The sequence below is a fragment of the Oryctolagus cuniculus genome, chromosome 6 (assembly GCF_051225735.1).
Source record: "Oryctolagus cuniculus isolate XC-2025 breed Fujian yellow rabbit chromosome 6, ASM5122573v1, whole genome shotgun sequence".
In the NCBI taxonomy this organism is placed as follows: domain Eukaryota; kingdom Metazoa; phylum Chordata; class Mammalia; order Lagomorpha; family Leporidae; genus Oryctolagus; species Oryctolagus cuniculus.
This window is the reverse complement of record NC_142872.1, coordinates 101,444,777-101,458,129: the sequence shown is the minus strand read 5'-3', so window position 1 is coordinate 101,458,129 and position 13,353 is coordinate 101,444,777. Positions and strand designations below refer to the sequence as shown.

The 13,353-nt window shown below is 38.4% G+C and overlaps 1 pseudogene; it reads left to right on the top strand.

Annotated features, from left to right (window-relative positions):
• Positions 1-11,968: 11,968 nt before the first annotated feature.
• On the top strand, positions 11,969-12,121 carry LOC138850256 (U2 spliceosomal RNA; annotated as a pseudogene).
• The last annotated feature ends 1,232 nt before the right edge of the window (positions 12,122-13,353 follow it).

The window sequence follows — 13,353 nt, the reverse complement described above, 5'->3', positions numbered from 1 at the left end:
CCATCTGGGTCTCCCACTTGAATAGCCTCTGTTTTTCCAGGGGCGGTGGATCAGAATAGAAACAATTGGAACTCAAACCAGAATTCTTATATGAGATGCCAGCACTATAAGAGGTGGCTTAACTTGCTGATCCATAATATTGGCCCCACATTTTTTTGTAAATTTGAAAACTATTCTGAAATATGTTGAAAAATGCTTTCAATTACCTTTTGCTGCATTCGTAACAACTTCATGTGAATTACGTTTCTTTTTATTGCATGTGTCAGAATAGTTTTCTATTAACCAATATGATGTTTTAAATTTTGGTTTTAATAAAAGTATCCAGGGACAACTTCTTCAATTGGAAACGTCAGAGATACAAATGATTCAGCTATCTCCTGCCTCTTGGCATGCCTCAGGAGGTTTTACTGAAAACTACATGTTTTGAATATTATGATATGGTTACTCTGGAAATCAATTTCTCTTTGGTCTTCATCATTTATGGTTAGTGTGGGGTTTGTTGGTTGTTTAGTGACTTTTATAAGCTAGTTTTGTAAAGACTGCATTACTTATTATGTATGGTCTCTTCTTTTCCTTTAGCTTAGTGTTACCCATTGTTTCGAAAGAGATTCCCTTAAATGCCTAGAACAGAAAGCAAAATACTAAAAGAAGAAAAAAAAAAAGAAAAGTCCTCTCTGGGTCTTTTTCCATTGGCTATTTGGTGTGATATTCCCTCAACACTTAGTCAATAAATTTATTATTGTGCCTGAGCTTACATTTCCTATTTTCATTGAGTTTAGACATCAAACAGAAGTAAAAGAATGTTCTCTTTCTCAGATCTTCTTTTAACATGCATCCTGTCCTGTGCATATACATGAAGTGATAAATTCCCTAATATAAAGGAGTACTTCAAAAAGTTCGTGGAAATGCATATTGTATTTCAAATTTTTGTACCCAAATACACTTGTTTTTTAATTCCATTTTTTCATGAACTTTTTGGTGTACCATCATATATGGAAATTTAAAAGCTAGTAATTCCTCAAAGAAATCATCCTTTCCAGCTGTTCCTCCCGTGCTTTCAATGTGACCATTATTCTCCTCAGCTGATACTGTATGCCCCAGGCAGAGCAGGTTGTACATTTTCTTTTCAGTGTTATTGAATAACATGCTCTATGGGTGCTTCTCTTCCCTGGAATGGTCATGATATGGTGAAATGAAGGAAAACTCCTCATATTGTTCTGTGAGGGACCCACAGAGAGGACAAAATGAACATAATTCCCTGGCAATAAGGTCCACCTGCTCCTTTCAGAACTAGATATCCACACCAAGAATGTGGGGCTGCCATTTTCAACACTGCTAGCATTCTGGTGAGTTGGGTTGAGGAAAGATAAGTAAGTTGCCAATAATGTCTCTTACTATACTTAGATGGCCTTTCTTTTGGTTAAACATTCATTTATTTGCTGTAAAACTTTGAGTATGTTCAAGAATTCCAGTTAATTTGATTATGATAGATTTTCCATGTTCAGTATTTCTGCACATGGAAAAACCTTTGGGATTTCCTGCTGTGACAATTTTTTGCTGACCTTACTCTTGTCATGTTATATATCCTATCTTGTTAAGCAGCTTCTAATTAAATTTGCAAATCTCATGAGATATGGAAATCTCTAAACTGTTAAAATAAAAGTCATCCTCTGATGGTGGAAACCCTGAGGCAATTTGCAAAAACAAACACAAAATATTCTAGTGAAATACGTCTTTCACCCTCACTGCACAAGATGACTCCATGTAAAGTCCCACTGAGGATTACCATAGAAACTTAAAGAAAACAAACACATGAAGGAAAAATTCATCATAGAAAAGATTCAGAAAACTGAACTACAGTAAGCTAATGTAGTCATGATCTTCAAATAATAGAAATATTATTTGAGACTGTTTTAAAACTTGATTTCTATTATCACACTAGTTACATGGTCAGGTGGTTGATAGGATTGATGAGATCTGAAAGTTAAACAACCCTGTATAGTAGGAAGAGTAAATCACAGGTAAGCAGTAGAGAGGTCTGAAACCTGCCAATGGAAGATCAAAGACCTCCCAAGATCCTTTCTCATCACTTGAGTGATGGTACTTTACTTCCCAGCATTGCATTGCTTAAATGCTTCCATGATTGCTCATCTCAGATCATCAAGAAACCAAGAAATCTCTTTCAGAGGTCCAATGTGTATGCAATTTCCAATTTCTTAATGAAATTGTAAGCCTTTTTCGCTGTTGTTTTTTTTTTTTGGTTTGTTTTTGATTGTGCTTCAATTTGCACACTTAAATAGTTATAATGTAGTACCCAGCATTAAAATACTTCTTAGCTTCTAGTTCTTAAGGCTCATTTTCTGACCTGTACTCCCAGTTTGTGGGGAGCAATCCAGACTGGACTGAGTTACTGGAATTAAGACTTATTCTATGCATCTGCTCTCCCACAATATGGCGCTGGGAGAGAAGTAAACAGCTTCCGCACAGCTGCCTCCAGTTCAACTAATAAACTGTAGGACTTGCTCCTGATTGGAGGAGAGCAGCGTACTCGGCGTGTGGGCAGCCGAGTTAGGATTGGCGGAGGAGGACTATAAAGGAGGAGAGAGACGGCATGCACCGGGAACATCTAAGGGGAACATCTAAGGGGAACACCTGTGCAGCCCCCCAGAGAGCCGGCCGGCGGTGTGCCGCTCCCCTGCGGAAGTGGGGAATGTGGCCAGGGGGAACTGCCCTTCCACGGAGGTGGAAGGGATAGTAGCCAACCCGGGAAGAACCAGCAGCAAACCCGGGGAGGGCCGAGCAGACAGAAAGAACAGCGCAGGGTCCTGTGTCGTTCCTCCACGAAGAGGGGGAGCGACACAGTTGATTGTTTATTATCCAACAATCGGTAAAAATCTACTGGGGCAAGCATTTGGCACAGTAGTTAAGACACTGCATGGGATGCCTGTATCTTGTATTTGAGTGCCTGGGTTCATGTCTTGGCTCTACTTCTGATTCCAGCTTCCTGTTAATGCAGACCCTAGGAAGCAATAGGAGATCAATCACTCAAGTTGTTGGATCCTTGCCACCCATGCAAAATATCTGAATTGGGTTTGATGTTCCTGGCTTTGACCTGGCCCAGCTATTTCTGTTGTGGGCATTAGAGAAGGGAAGGCACCAATGGATAGAAAATCTCTCTCTCTCTCTCTCTCTCTGCCTTTCAAATAAATTAAATAAATAAATTTGAAAATTATAAAGCCCATATTATATTATTTGTCTAATGATTTAGTTCTTCTGATGCTTAAGCTAGGGAACATGATCTACTTTTTGAGCAGATTTAATTTTATTTTCTTCACTTAGGGTACAACCAATGACCTGTCATAATGCCTTCTTCCAAACTGAGTGTCATTTTCCCATCATGTAAATCATGTGACTTATTTGACATGCTCTGAAAACTCATCATAAATTGAGGCCCATTTAACTATGAGATAACTTCTGAAGAGGTTTCTGGTCCAAAATCCCAGAAGTTATCACTGATAGGCAGTAATAGGCTGTTGGCACAGGCTTCAGCAGGGGTAGAGTTGCTGACACTTCTAACATTATTTGAACATCACTGGGTGGTATTGTCCCCAAAATATTCACTGGATAATGACTCTGATACTCCAAGAAAGGCTATTGTTGGTCAGAACCCCATTTAAATTGAGCTTGCCCCACCTATATTAACTTTGTGAATTCTGGATAATAAAATTTACAAATACTGTTTGTGATTTTATAAAACAAAAATCATTTTTGTTTCATTTTCTGAGCAGAAAACAGAGTAGTTTATTTTTGGTTGGTTTAAGAATGTTGCTAATTCTCTAGCCAAAGTAATTTCTATGAATGTCAGCATGTGTTCTTAGCCCTATGTTTCACCTGGATTATTAGCCAGCCCCTGTTAGTGATCTAATTAATCAGTGTCTCTATTGTGTTAACTTGATCTTCAGATTGAAATTAACACTACAACATCAGTATAATGTATAACAGTACACTTCAATTTAATCAAATCAAAGCTTCTCATAAGATTATGACAATAAGCAGAAGATTTTAAATATTCCTCTTGCAGCTCAGTAAAGCTATATTGTATTCTGAGTTCTACATGAATGCACATTGGATTTGCCTCTCTTTAATAATAAATAAACTACTAGATAAATCAATTACAGAATGACAATCATCCTGAACACGTTACAATTGTAGATTTTTTTTTTTGACAGGCAGAGTGGACAGTGAGAGAGAGAGAGACAGAGAGAAAGGCCTTCCTTTTGCCGTTGGTTCACCCTCCAATGGCCTCCACGGCTGGCGCACTGCGGCCAGCACACCGCGCTGATCCGATGGCAGGAGCCAGGCATTTATCCTGGTCTCCCATGGGGTGCAGGGCCCAAGCACTTGGGCCATCTTCCACTGCACTCCCTGGCCACAGCAGAGAGCTGGCCTGGAAGAGGGGCAACCGGGACAGAATCCAGCACCCCGACCGGGACTAGAACCCCGGGGTGCTGGCGCCACAAGGCGGAGGATTAGCCTAGTGAGCCGCGGCGCCGGCCAATTGTAGATTGTTAATACCCTATCAGGTATGGTTGATGTATCATTTTATTGAATCCTAAGTGGACTACAATTAACTTCCAGAATTCACCAACTTTTCTCATAGGCCTTACTGGAATACTTAAAAAAGTATATTTGTGGGTGCTAGTATTCTTACATTCTGATTTGTTAGTTAAGTAAAAGTATTTATTGATCATTCTTAGGAAAGCTATACCATTTTCAATTAACCACTTGAGTGGGTAAGGTCATTGTGAGGGTTTCCACTAAGCATTCCCATTTAAAAGAAGATAAAGAACAGATAATGACAACATTCTTTTCTCCAATTGTGTAAGTAATTGCAGTAATTCCCTGCCTATCCCTTCCTTGAAAATTACCTTGCCGCACCTGCTATCATTCAAGATGTCATGGACATTCCAACAACCCATTCTGGTAGGGTTGATACAATAATCATAAATAGCTTTTATTCAAAATTTTTACTTGGGAGCCAAATTTTCCATGCTATTGTTGTTAATCCACCGTATTCCCTTCACATTACTATACTACCATTTCAGTTTTAACAGCAGATTTTGATATGATAATACGTTATGACCTAGGGCAGGAAAATGCCAAAAAATCCCTTGTAGCACCCATGACATGTTGCCCACATTCATGCAAATAGTTTTGGGTATGCTGTTGGGCCAGCAGCACCTCCATCCTGGAGCCAACTTGACATATCTTCTTCAACTCACATTGTTTAAATTAGTGCTCTTTCTGAAGATCCATGTGGTATGTGACCATAAGATTTATAATATTCATCATTCTAGGATAAGTTGAACAGATCTGCTTTTGTATTTTTACAGTTTGAACCATTCTGTAAGTTATCACAGTTTTTAATAGTTACTACATCTATTCCCATCCTTTCCACATTTATAATTAGTATCTGAACAATTTCACCATTTTTTAATTGTCCTAAGGGATTTTTCTGAATATTTCTGATCATTTTCTTATCACTCAACCCATCAGGTGTGTTGAGTCCTAGTTCTGTGGCTCACTTGTTTTTATCCTTGTAACAGGAGAGTCACACAAGAATCCCAAAAATTTAGAGACCCATTTTTCACATCAATCATTCCTTGGGTAAATGGCTTAAACTTGGAATATAATTTATAATTATATAATCAATCTGGAAGTGCATGCCGTTTCAACATTCCAACACCACCAAGAGTATTCAATTTATCATATAGGGTGGAGTTGGACTATTCCCCCGTGTCATTGTACTTTTAAATACCCTTCCCTTCAACCAGCTCAACAAATTGTAGTGTCCATAGTTCTTAAACTGCCTGAACTCTTCAAACGTTATCTGTTGATCTTCACTCCTCACTTGATGATGCCCAAAGCCTGTATTGTATTGTCTTCCAGTGATTATTGGTTAGGCAGGATGACATTCTGATCAAAAGAAATATCCGTACTGCTACCTGCTTTGATCATATCCTTCCTGTTACAGGCAGAATCAGTGGTAGTAACTTGGCAGACCAGATGCTTCATACTTTTTCTCAGTTACTCTTATTTTTGCCAAAACAGACAAAAGCAGCCAGGGCACAGAATTCTTGGCTGATTTTCCTACTGTCTGAATTTCATTTTTAATCCATGTAGCTATTTTCCCCTTCCAGATTTATCTGTTTATGTCCAAGTTGATTTGTTTTACTTGCTGTGAATGATCACAGCACTATTCAAATATATGCCAGCCTGGGCATCAAAGGTCCTTCACACCCCATTTCCTTCTCTTTTCACAAAATTGTATACATTTTTTAATTATAAGGCCAAGAGTTACTTCAAGTATCCTGCTTGGAATACTAATTGAGTAATTATACAGGGTCAGATCACTGGTAATGCTACTGGGGCCGGCACGTGGTGTAGCGGGTGAAGCAGCCACCCGCTGCTCCACTTCCAATCTAGCTCTGCTATGGCCTGGGGAAACAGTGTAATATGGCCCAAGTCCTTGGGCCCGTGCATCCACATGGAAGACCCAGGGGAAGCTGCTGGCTGCTGGCTTCACATTGGCCCAGCTCCGGCTGTTGCAGCCATCTGGGGAGTGAGAGTGAACCAGCAGATGGAAGATCTCTCTCTCTCTCTCTCTCTCTCTGCCTCTGGATCTCTGTAATTCTGCCTCTCAAATAAATAAATGAAACTTAAAAAAAAAGGAAATGCTACTGAGACTTCACTGTGTATGCTCACAGAAGGCTTTAATAAAGGAAAAAGCAAAGAAACACTAAGCAAAAAAAAAAAAAAAAAGCACAGATAACAAAGCACAGCCTCAGACTTTCCTTTCCTTTTTTTAAATACAATTTTTATTTTTTTATTCATTTGAAATGCAGTTACAGAGAGAGGGAGACAAGGTTGGGGGCGGGGAGAGAGAGAGAGAGAGAGAGAGATGTTGCTGGTTCACTCCTCAAATGGCCAAGACTACCAGGGCTGGGTCATTACTGAGGCCAGGAACCAGGAGCTTCTTCTAGGTCTCTCATGTGGGTGCAGGGGACCAAGCACTTGGGCCAACTTCTACTGCTTGAGTGGCCCTGGTTATTATGGGCATTTGAGGAATGAACCAGTGGATGGAAAATTTCTCTCTCTCTCTCTCTCCCCCTCTCCTGCTCTCTCTCTCTCTTTCTCCCTTTCAAATAAAATGAAAATAAGTAAATAAAAATAAATAAATGGATTGTCAATTCATTGAGACATTAATAGCTAATAATTAGGACAAATGACTCTAGTTTAACCCCAACTACCTCACTTAAAAGCTGTGACCCTTGTTACTTCACCAAGTTATGTCACTAATATGTACTATAGTTTCTTTTATAGGGTGACAATGAGGAAAAAAATGAGTTAATACACTTAAAGCTCTTAAAACTGTGATGGGCAACTGTGATGGTTTCTGTGTCAGCTCGGCTGGGGTATGAAACCCAGTTATATGGTCAAGCTCTAATCTATTTGTTGTTGCGAAGGTATTGATGAAGATGATCAACACATGCAAACAGTAGACTTTAAGTAAAGCACATTAGCTTCCATAATGTGGCAGACTTCATCCAGTCGGTCGAAGGCTTTATTATCAAAGGCAGAAGTTTCCCAAAAAAAGAAGAAATTCTGGCTCAAGGCTGTAGCATAGACACATTTCCTGAGTTTTTGCAATATTGTCCTTCCCTGTGGATTTTGGACTCATGACTGCAGCATTAACTCTTATGTGAATTTTCAGCCTGCTGGTCTACCCTATACATTTCATATTTGCTGGCCTCTGGATTAGTGTGAGTCAATTCAATAAAATCTCTCTATCCCTACCACCTCTCTCCCCCAGATCCCTGATTCCAACTGGGTCTGTTTCTCTAGAGAATTTTGAATAATATAGCAGTTTATAAGCCATATGGTCTCTGTTCGCCTTCTGATACATAGCAGCATAACCTGATGGCTAATATGAGACTAAATGAGTCATTCTGCATGTTTTCTTCTTCGCATGCATTGTCACTTTTATTAAATTTTCTATAGTTTGAAACTATTATTTGGAAAATACATAATAGGATATTTTTAATATATACCAAAAGTCTAGAATTTTGAACACTGTAGTTAAGATCAACTAAAAGCAATGGAATATTTAAAATGCAGTGCTAGTTAAATCAATATGTCTGATAGGAAATGCATTCTGGATAAAACCACTGAGACTGATGCAGATGAAAAAAAATATACGATCTGGCCACTAGAGGGCATGCAACATCTGCCTCATTTTTGGAAAAAAAAAATAACTCGGACTTTTCACTACAGAGGAAAGTAGTTACAGGTTAGTCTAACCAATAAGAAAATGGAGTCCCATTTATATATCAATCATTATAATTGAAATATAAATACTTAACCTTAATTTAAAATTAACACATTAATTTAAAAGTCAACCAACTTTCAATATTTCTGTGTTACTTGTCCAAGATCAGATTTTTAAATGTAGCCAATGCCTTTTGACTCTCAACTAGATTCTAAGGTTTTTTTTAAGATGGGGATCATAGGGTCAGACCTTAATCTTAATACAATTACAGTCATATTTTAAGAACATAAATGTTTTTTCACTATAAAATTCAAAAAACCATATTGAACTAATATTGCTTTCTTTATAAAGACTTACAAGGCAAGTCTATAAAAATCACTTGTTAGCTGTGCAGTGGGGTGGTAGTTTCAATCAAATCATATCTTCCAGGAATTCAGAGCCTGGTGATATAGTTGTGTATGACAGAAGTAAGGACTGCCTGCCCAGAACCATGTCCTCTGTCTGTCTTTGTGTTCATTGCTTAAGAATGCAATCAGAATCTTCCATCTGCTAAACCTCAGGTATATTTCTTCTTTCAAGTATTGGGTTCTTTGACCCATAATCTTTCTTCCCCCAAATCCTACTTATCCAGTCTACATTTTCTTTCTACAGATACTGTTGCCTGTTCCATTTCTTGCAAATGTTACCTAAAATAAACTAGCTGCCATTTCCTGACCAATGGATCCTCCCAAATCATTTTTTTTCTTACTTTTGAAAAGTGCATTTGAGCTCACAGAACTCTGCTAAGAGCTTTCCTGGTTCATAACTTGACATATGCAGACTGGATCCATGCTAGGTCTTACAGGATATCAGGCTTGTAGACTATACAGAGTCAAAATGAATTATTTCTTCTTTAATTTCATCAAGCTAAAGAATCAGGAAGGCCTATAAATATTTCCTTTAAAAATCCTTCAGAGTCACTCTTCTCCCTCTGTTTTTACTCCAATCTCTTGGATTAATCTCTCACGGCCTTTCACCTGAATTACTATAACACTTTCTCAGTTGGCATTTTTTACTCTGTGTTTCTCTTTTTTAATCCCTGTCTCTAAATTACTGGATCAATTTTGTTTCAAGAGTATCTTGTTATGTTTCACTAAAGCCAATACATCCCTAGTGATATTTACTCTGTCAACATGAGGATCCTCTGTGTGATACATCAGCTGTCTCAGAATGTGATCCGATCCAATGTATAATAGCTTATTTCCTTTGATTTTCCAACATGCATCTTTTTCTAATAAGTCAGTTTTGTCATAACCAAGAGGTGGTTTTCAAATCATGACAACGATATTAACTTTTCTAATTTTCATGCTCTTAATTCTACTTTTTCTAGAGTGGTTTATCTTTATATTTTCAGTGCTTTCCATAAAGCCAACTCCCTGAAAAACCACACTCATAGTTGATTGGCTGTATTAATCTGTAAGATGACATTTGGGCTAAATTCCTTCTATGTTCTCACTGTACCATCATATTTAGGTCAATGTAGTAAAGTGGAGAGCAAACAGGGTTTATTGAGAAGTCCTAAGTTTGAGTTCTTTTTTCCATCTGCTAGGTGTGGAACACTAGGAAAAGTGCTAACCTTTTCTGAAATTGAGGAAAAGATATTTTCAATTGCGAAGACAATGCGGGCATTAGAGGGGATTTGAAAAGGGAAAATAAGAAAGACTGTGTTCCTAATCATAGGCATTGCATTTCTATTGCTGCTGTTACAAGTTACCATAACTTATTGGCAAAAATCATCAGAAATTTGTTATTTAATAGTGCTGCAGGTCATAAGTCTCAAACGTCTCTAACTGGGTCATAGTCAAAGAACTGGCAAGACTCCATTACCCTTTACAAGCTCGAGGGAAGAATCCATTTTCTTGCATATTGCACATTTCAGAGTCTGCCCACATTTCTTGGCCAGTGATTCTTTCTTCAAAATCAGCAATGGTCAGTCCACTTCTCAATTCACATCTCTCTGACACTGACACTTCTGCCTTCTTTGGCATCTACAGGACCCTTGTAATGTTGTTACTCAATTATTTTAGGTAATCCAGGTCAATGTCTTTAAGGATAGCTCACTGGTTTTTAAGTTTATTTATTTATTTGAAAAGCAGAGGGAGAGAGAGAGAAAGAGACAGATATTCCAGCCACTGGTTCATTCCTCAGATGTTCAGAAGAGCCAAGACTGGGCCAGGCCAAAGACAAGAGCCAGGAATTCCATCCAGGCCTCTCATGTGTGTGGCAGGGACCCAAGTACTTGGGCCATCACCTGCTGCCTGTCAGTGTGTACATGGGCAAGAAATTGGAATTGGAAGAGGAGGTTGGATATTAACCCAGGTCTCCAATATGGGATGCAGTTATCCCTAATGGTGGCACTCACTGCACTACAACACCTGTCCCAAGTGAACTGACTATTAATCATAATTCTTCCTGCCACTTTAATTCCCCTTTGCTATGGAATATAATTTATTCATTGATTCTGGGTTTCGGGGCATAGAATTCTTTTGGGTGGGTGGCATTACTCCACTTACCACAATATATTTTATGGCCAAAAATATTCTTGTCTGTCAGACACTCAAAATACATGTATTGCACTTTAACACAGCACAAAAATTCAATGACGGCATGAACTGAAAGCTCAAAGGTTCACTTAAGCATCGTCATTCACAAGTCCTAAACCTTATCACTTAATTTGGGTGTGACACTGTGGATGTATCTACCTTGAGTCACGACTCATCTCTAGGTGTGAACAAGTTTAACTCAAGAAACAAGTCATTTGCACTCAAAAAAAAAAAATTCCTGTAACTGCTTATAGTTTTTTCTATTTAAATTAAAACAGATTAGACTAGATGAGCACTTTAATTTTTTTTTAAACTTTTATTTAATGCATATAAATTTCCAAAGTACGACTTATGGATTACAATGGCTTCCCCCCCATACCATCCCTCCCACCCACAACCCTCCCCTTTCCCACTCCCTCTCCCCTTCCATTCACATCAAGATTCATTTTTGATTATCTTAATATACAGAAGATCAGCTTAGTATACATCAAGTATGGATTTCAACAGTTTGCTCCCACACAGAAACATAAAGTGAAAAATAATAGATGATTTTTTTAAATGATGATGAAATCAGAGCAGACCTATTGTCATGTTTAATCCCAGTGAGAGTCAAGTTGGGAATTGATAATTTCTTTTTCTTTTTTTTTTTTTTTTTTTTTTTTACAGAGGATCAGTTTAGTATGCATTAAGTAAGGATTTCAACAGTTTGCACCCCCATAGAAACACAAAGTGAAATATATTGTTTGAGTACTCGTTATAGCATTAAATCTCAATGCACAGCACATTAAGGACAGAGATCCTACATGAGGAGTAAGTGCACAGTGACTCCTGTTGTTGACTTTACCAATTGACACTCCTGTCTATGGCATCAGTAATCTCCCTATGCTCCAGTCATGAGTTTCCAAGTTGCCACTTTAATTAATATGAATACAAAATTTAGAACTGATGTATTTGCAGTAAAGTTCATTCACTCAACTATTCTCATTTTTAAAAAGATTTATTTATTTATTAATTCATATCTTTATTTGAGAAGCAGAGTGACAGAGAGGAAGAAACTATCACTTCTCGGCCTTTTGGCTAAGATCAAGTGTGGTATCAGAGAGGAAGAAACTGAGACCTTCTATCTGCTGATTCACTTTGAAGTACTGATTTAGTGATTAAAGGGGAAACTTGGTTTTTAATACAAATTTAAAATTTTTATGTATGAGAGAGCAAGAGAGGATGGAGAGAGGAAGGGAGAGAGAGAGAGGGAGGGAGGGAGGGAGGGAGGGAAAAAGTGTGTTCCCATCTGGTGATTCATGGCTCAAATGCCTACAATAGCTGGTGCTGGGATAGGCTCAAGCTAGGAGTTGGGAATTTCTCTCTCACATGAGTGACAGGCACCCAAGTATTTGAGCTGTCATCTGCTGTCTCCCAGTGTGCACATTAGCAGGAAGCTATCCCAGGATAGGGAACAGAGTTGAGACTTAAACCCAAGTACTCCAATATGGGCTGTTGGCATCTTAACATTAAGGAGGCCAAACACTTGCTCCTCCATGAGTTTTGAAGAACTCTCATGCATGGTGTGCATTTTTCTTGATAGAAATAACTTGATATTAATCTCTAGTCTTTATTGCTGACTAAGCTGTAATACGTATTGTCAAATCAGACTTTACATAAATCAAGATTATTTAATTTCAAGGAGATGGACACTCAAGAGTCATACGAGAAGGAAAGAGAGGCCTGGAGCATCCTATTCATTCCCCATGTTTGTTGTCTCTTCCCAGCTAAGATCTGTGCTCTCTGGCCTGGAGTACTAGATGAGATCTCCAGGTGAGGCGAGTGAGCTTTCCCTTCCTCATCAGGGACTATTTAAGCTATAAAACATCTCCATTTCATATTCCAGAGAGGTGTATAGTTTACGTGATAGTCTACAGAGACCCATGTCTCATAAATCCTACATTCCAAGTTTATTTACCATAAGCAGTTTTAGCCAGAAACATTCTGCCAGGAGGATTCTATAAATAAGAACTCTTCTATAAAAGAAAATATCATTAGTCTTTTCCTTCAGAGGCCCGGGCGTAAAGGAGAATGGGCCAAGTCATCTGCCTTCACCACTACCTCCTGCCCCACCCTGCTGCCCTGAGCATGCCTCTGGAAAAGGGAGCAAATGCACCTCAGGTCGTTTGCTTAATTTCTTTCTCATTCACAATATACCAGAAAACAGAGTTGGTTATGCTGTATTGCTATTGCACATATTTAGAGAAGTTTTCTCAAACACTTAGAGGAAGAAAAAAATACACAGATCTGCATGGCAAGTATATATTTTCAAAAAAGTAAAATGTTACCATTTATTGATTGTTATGGCAGATCTGTAATGCATCAAAAGAGCAAATATGGATAATTGTAAGTAGAATCAGTCAAGGTACAGATGAAGCTAAGAGTGCTGTACTCTGACTCTCT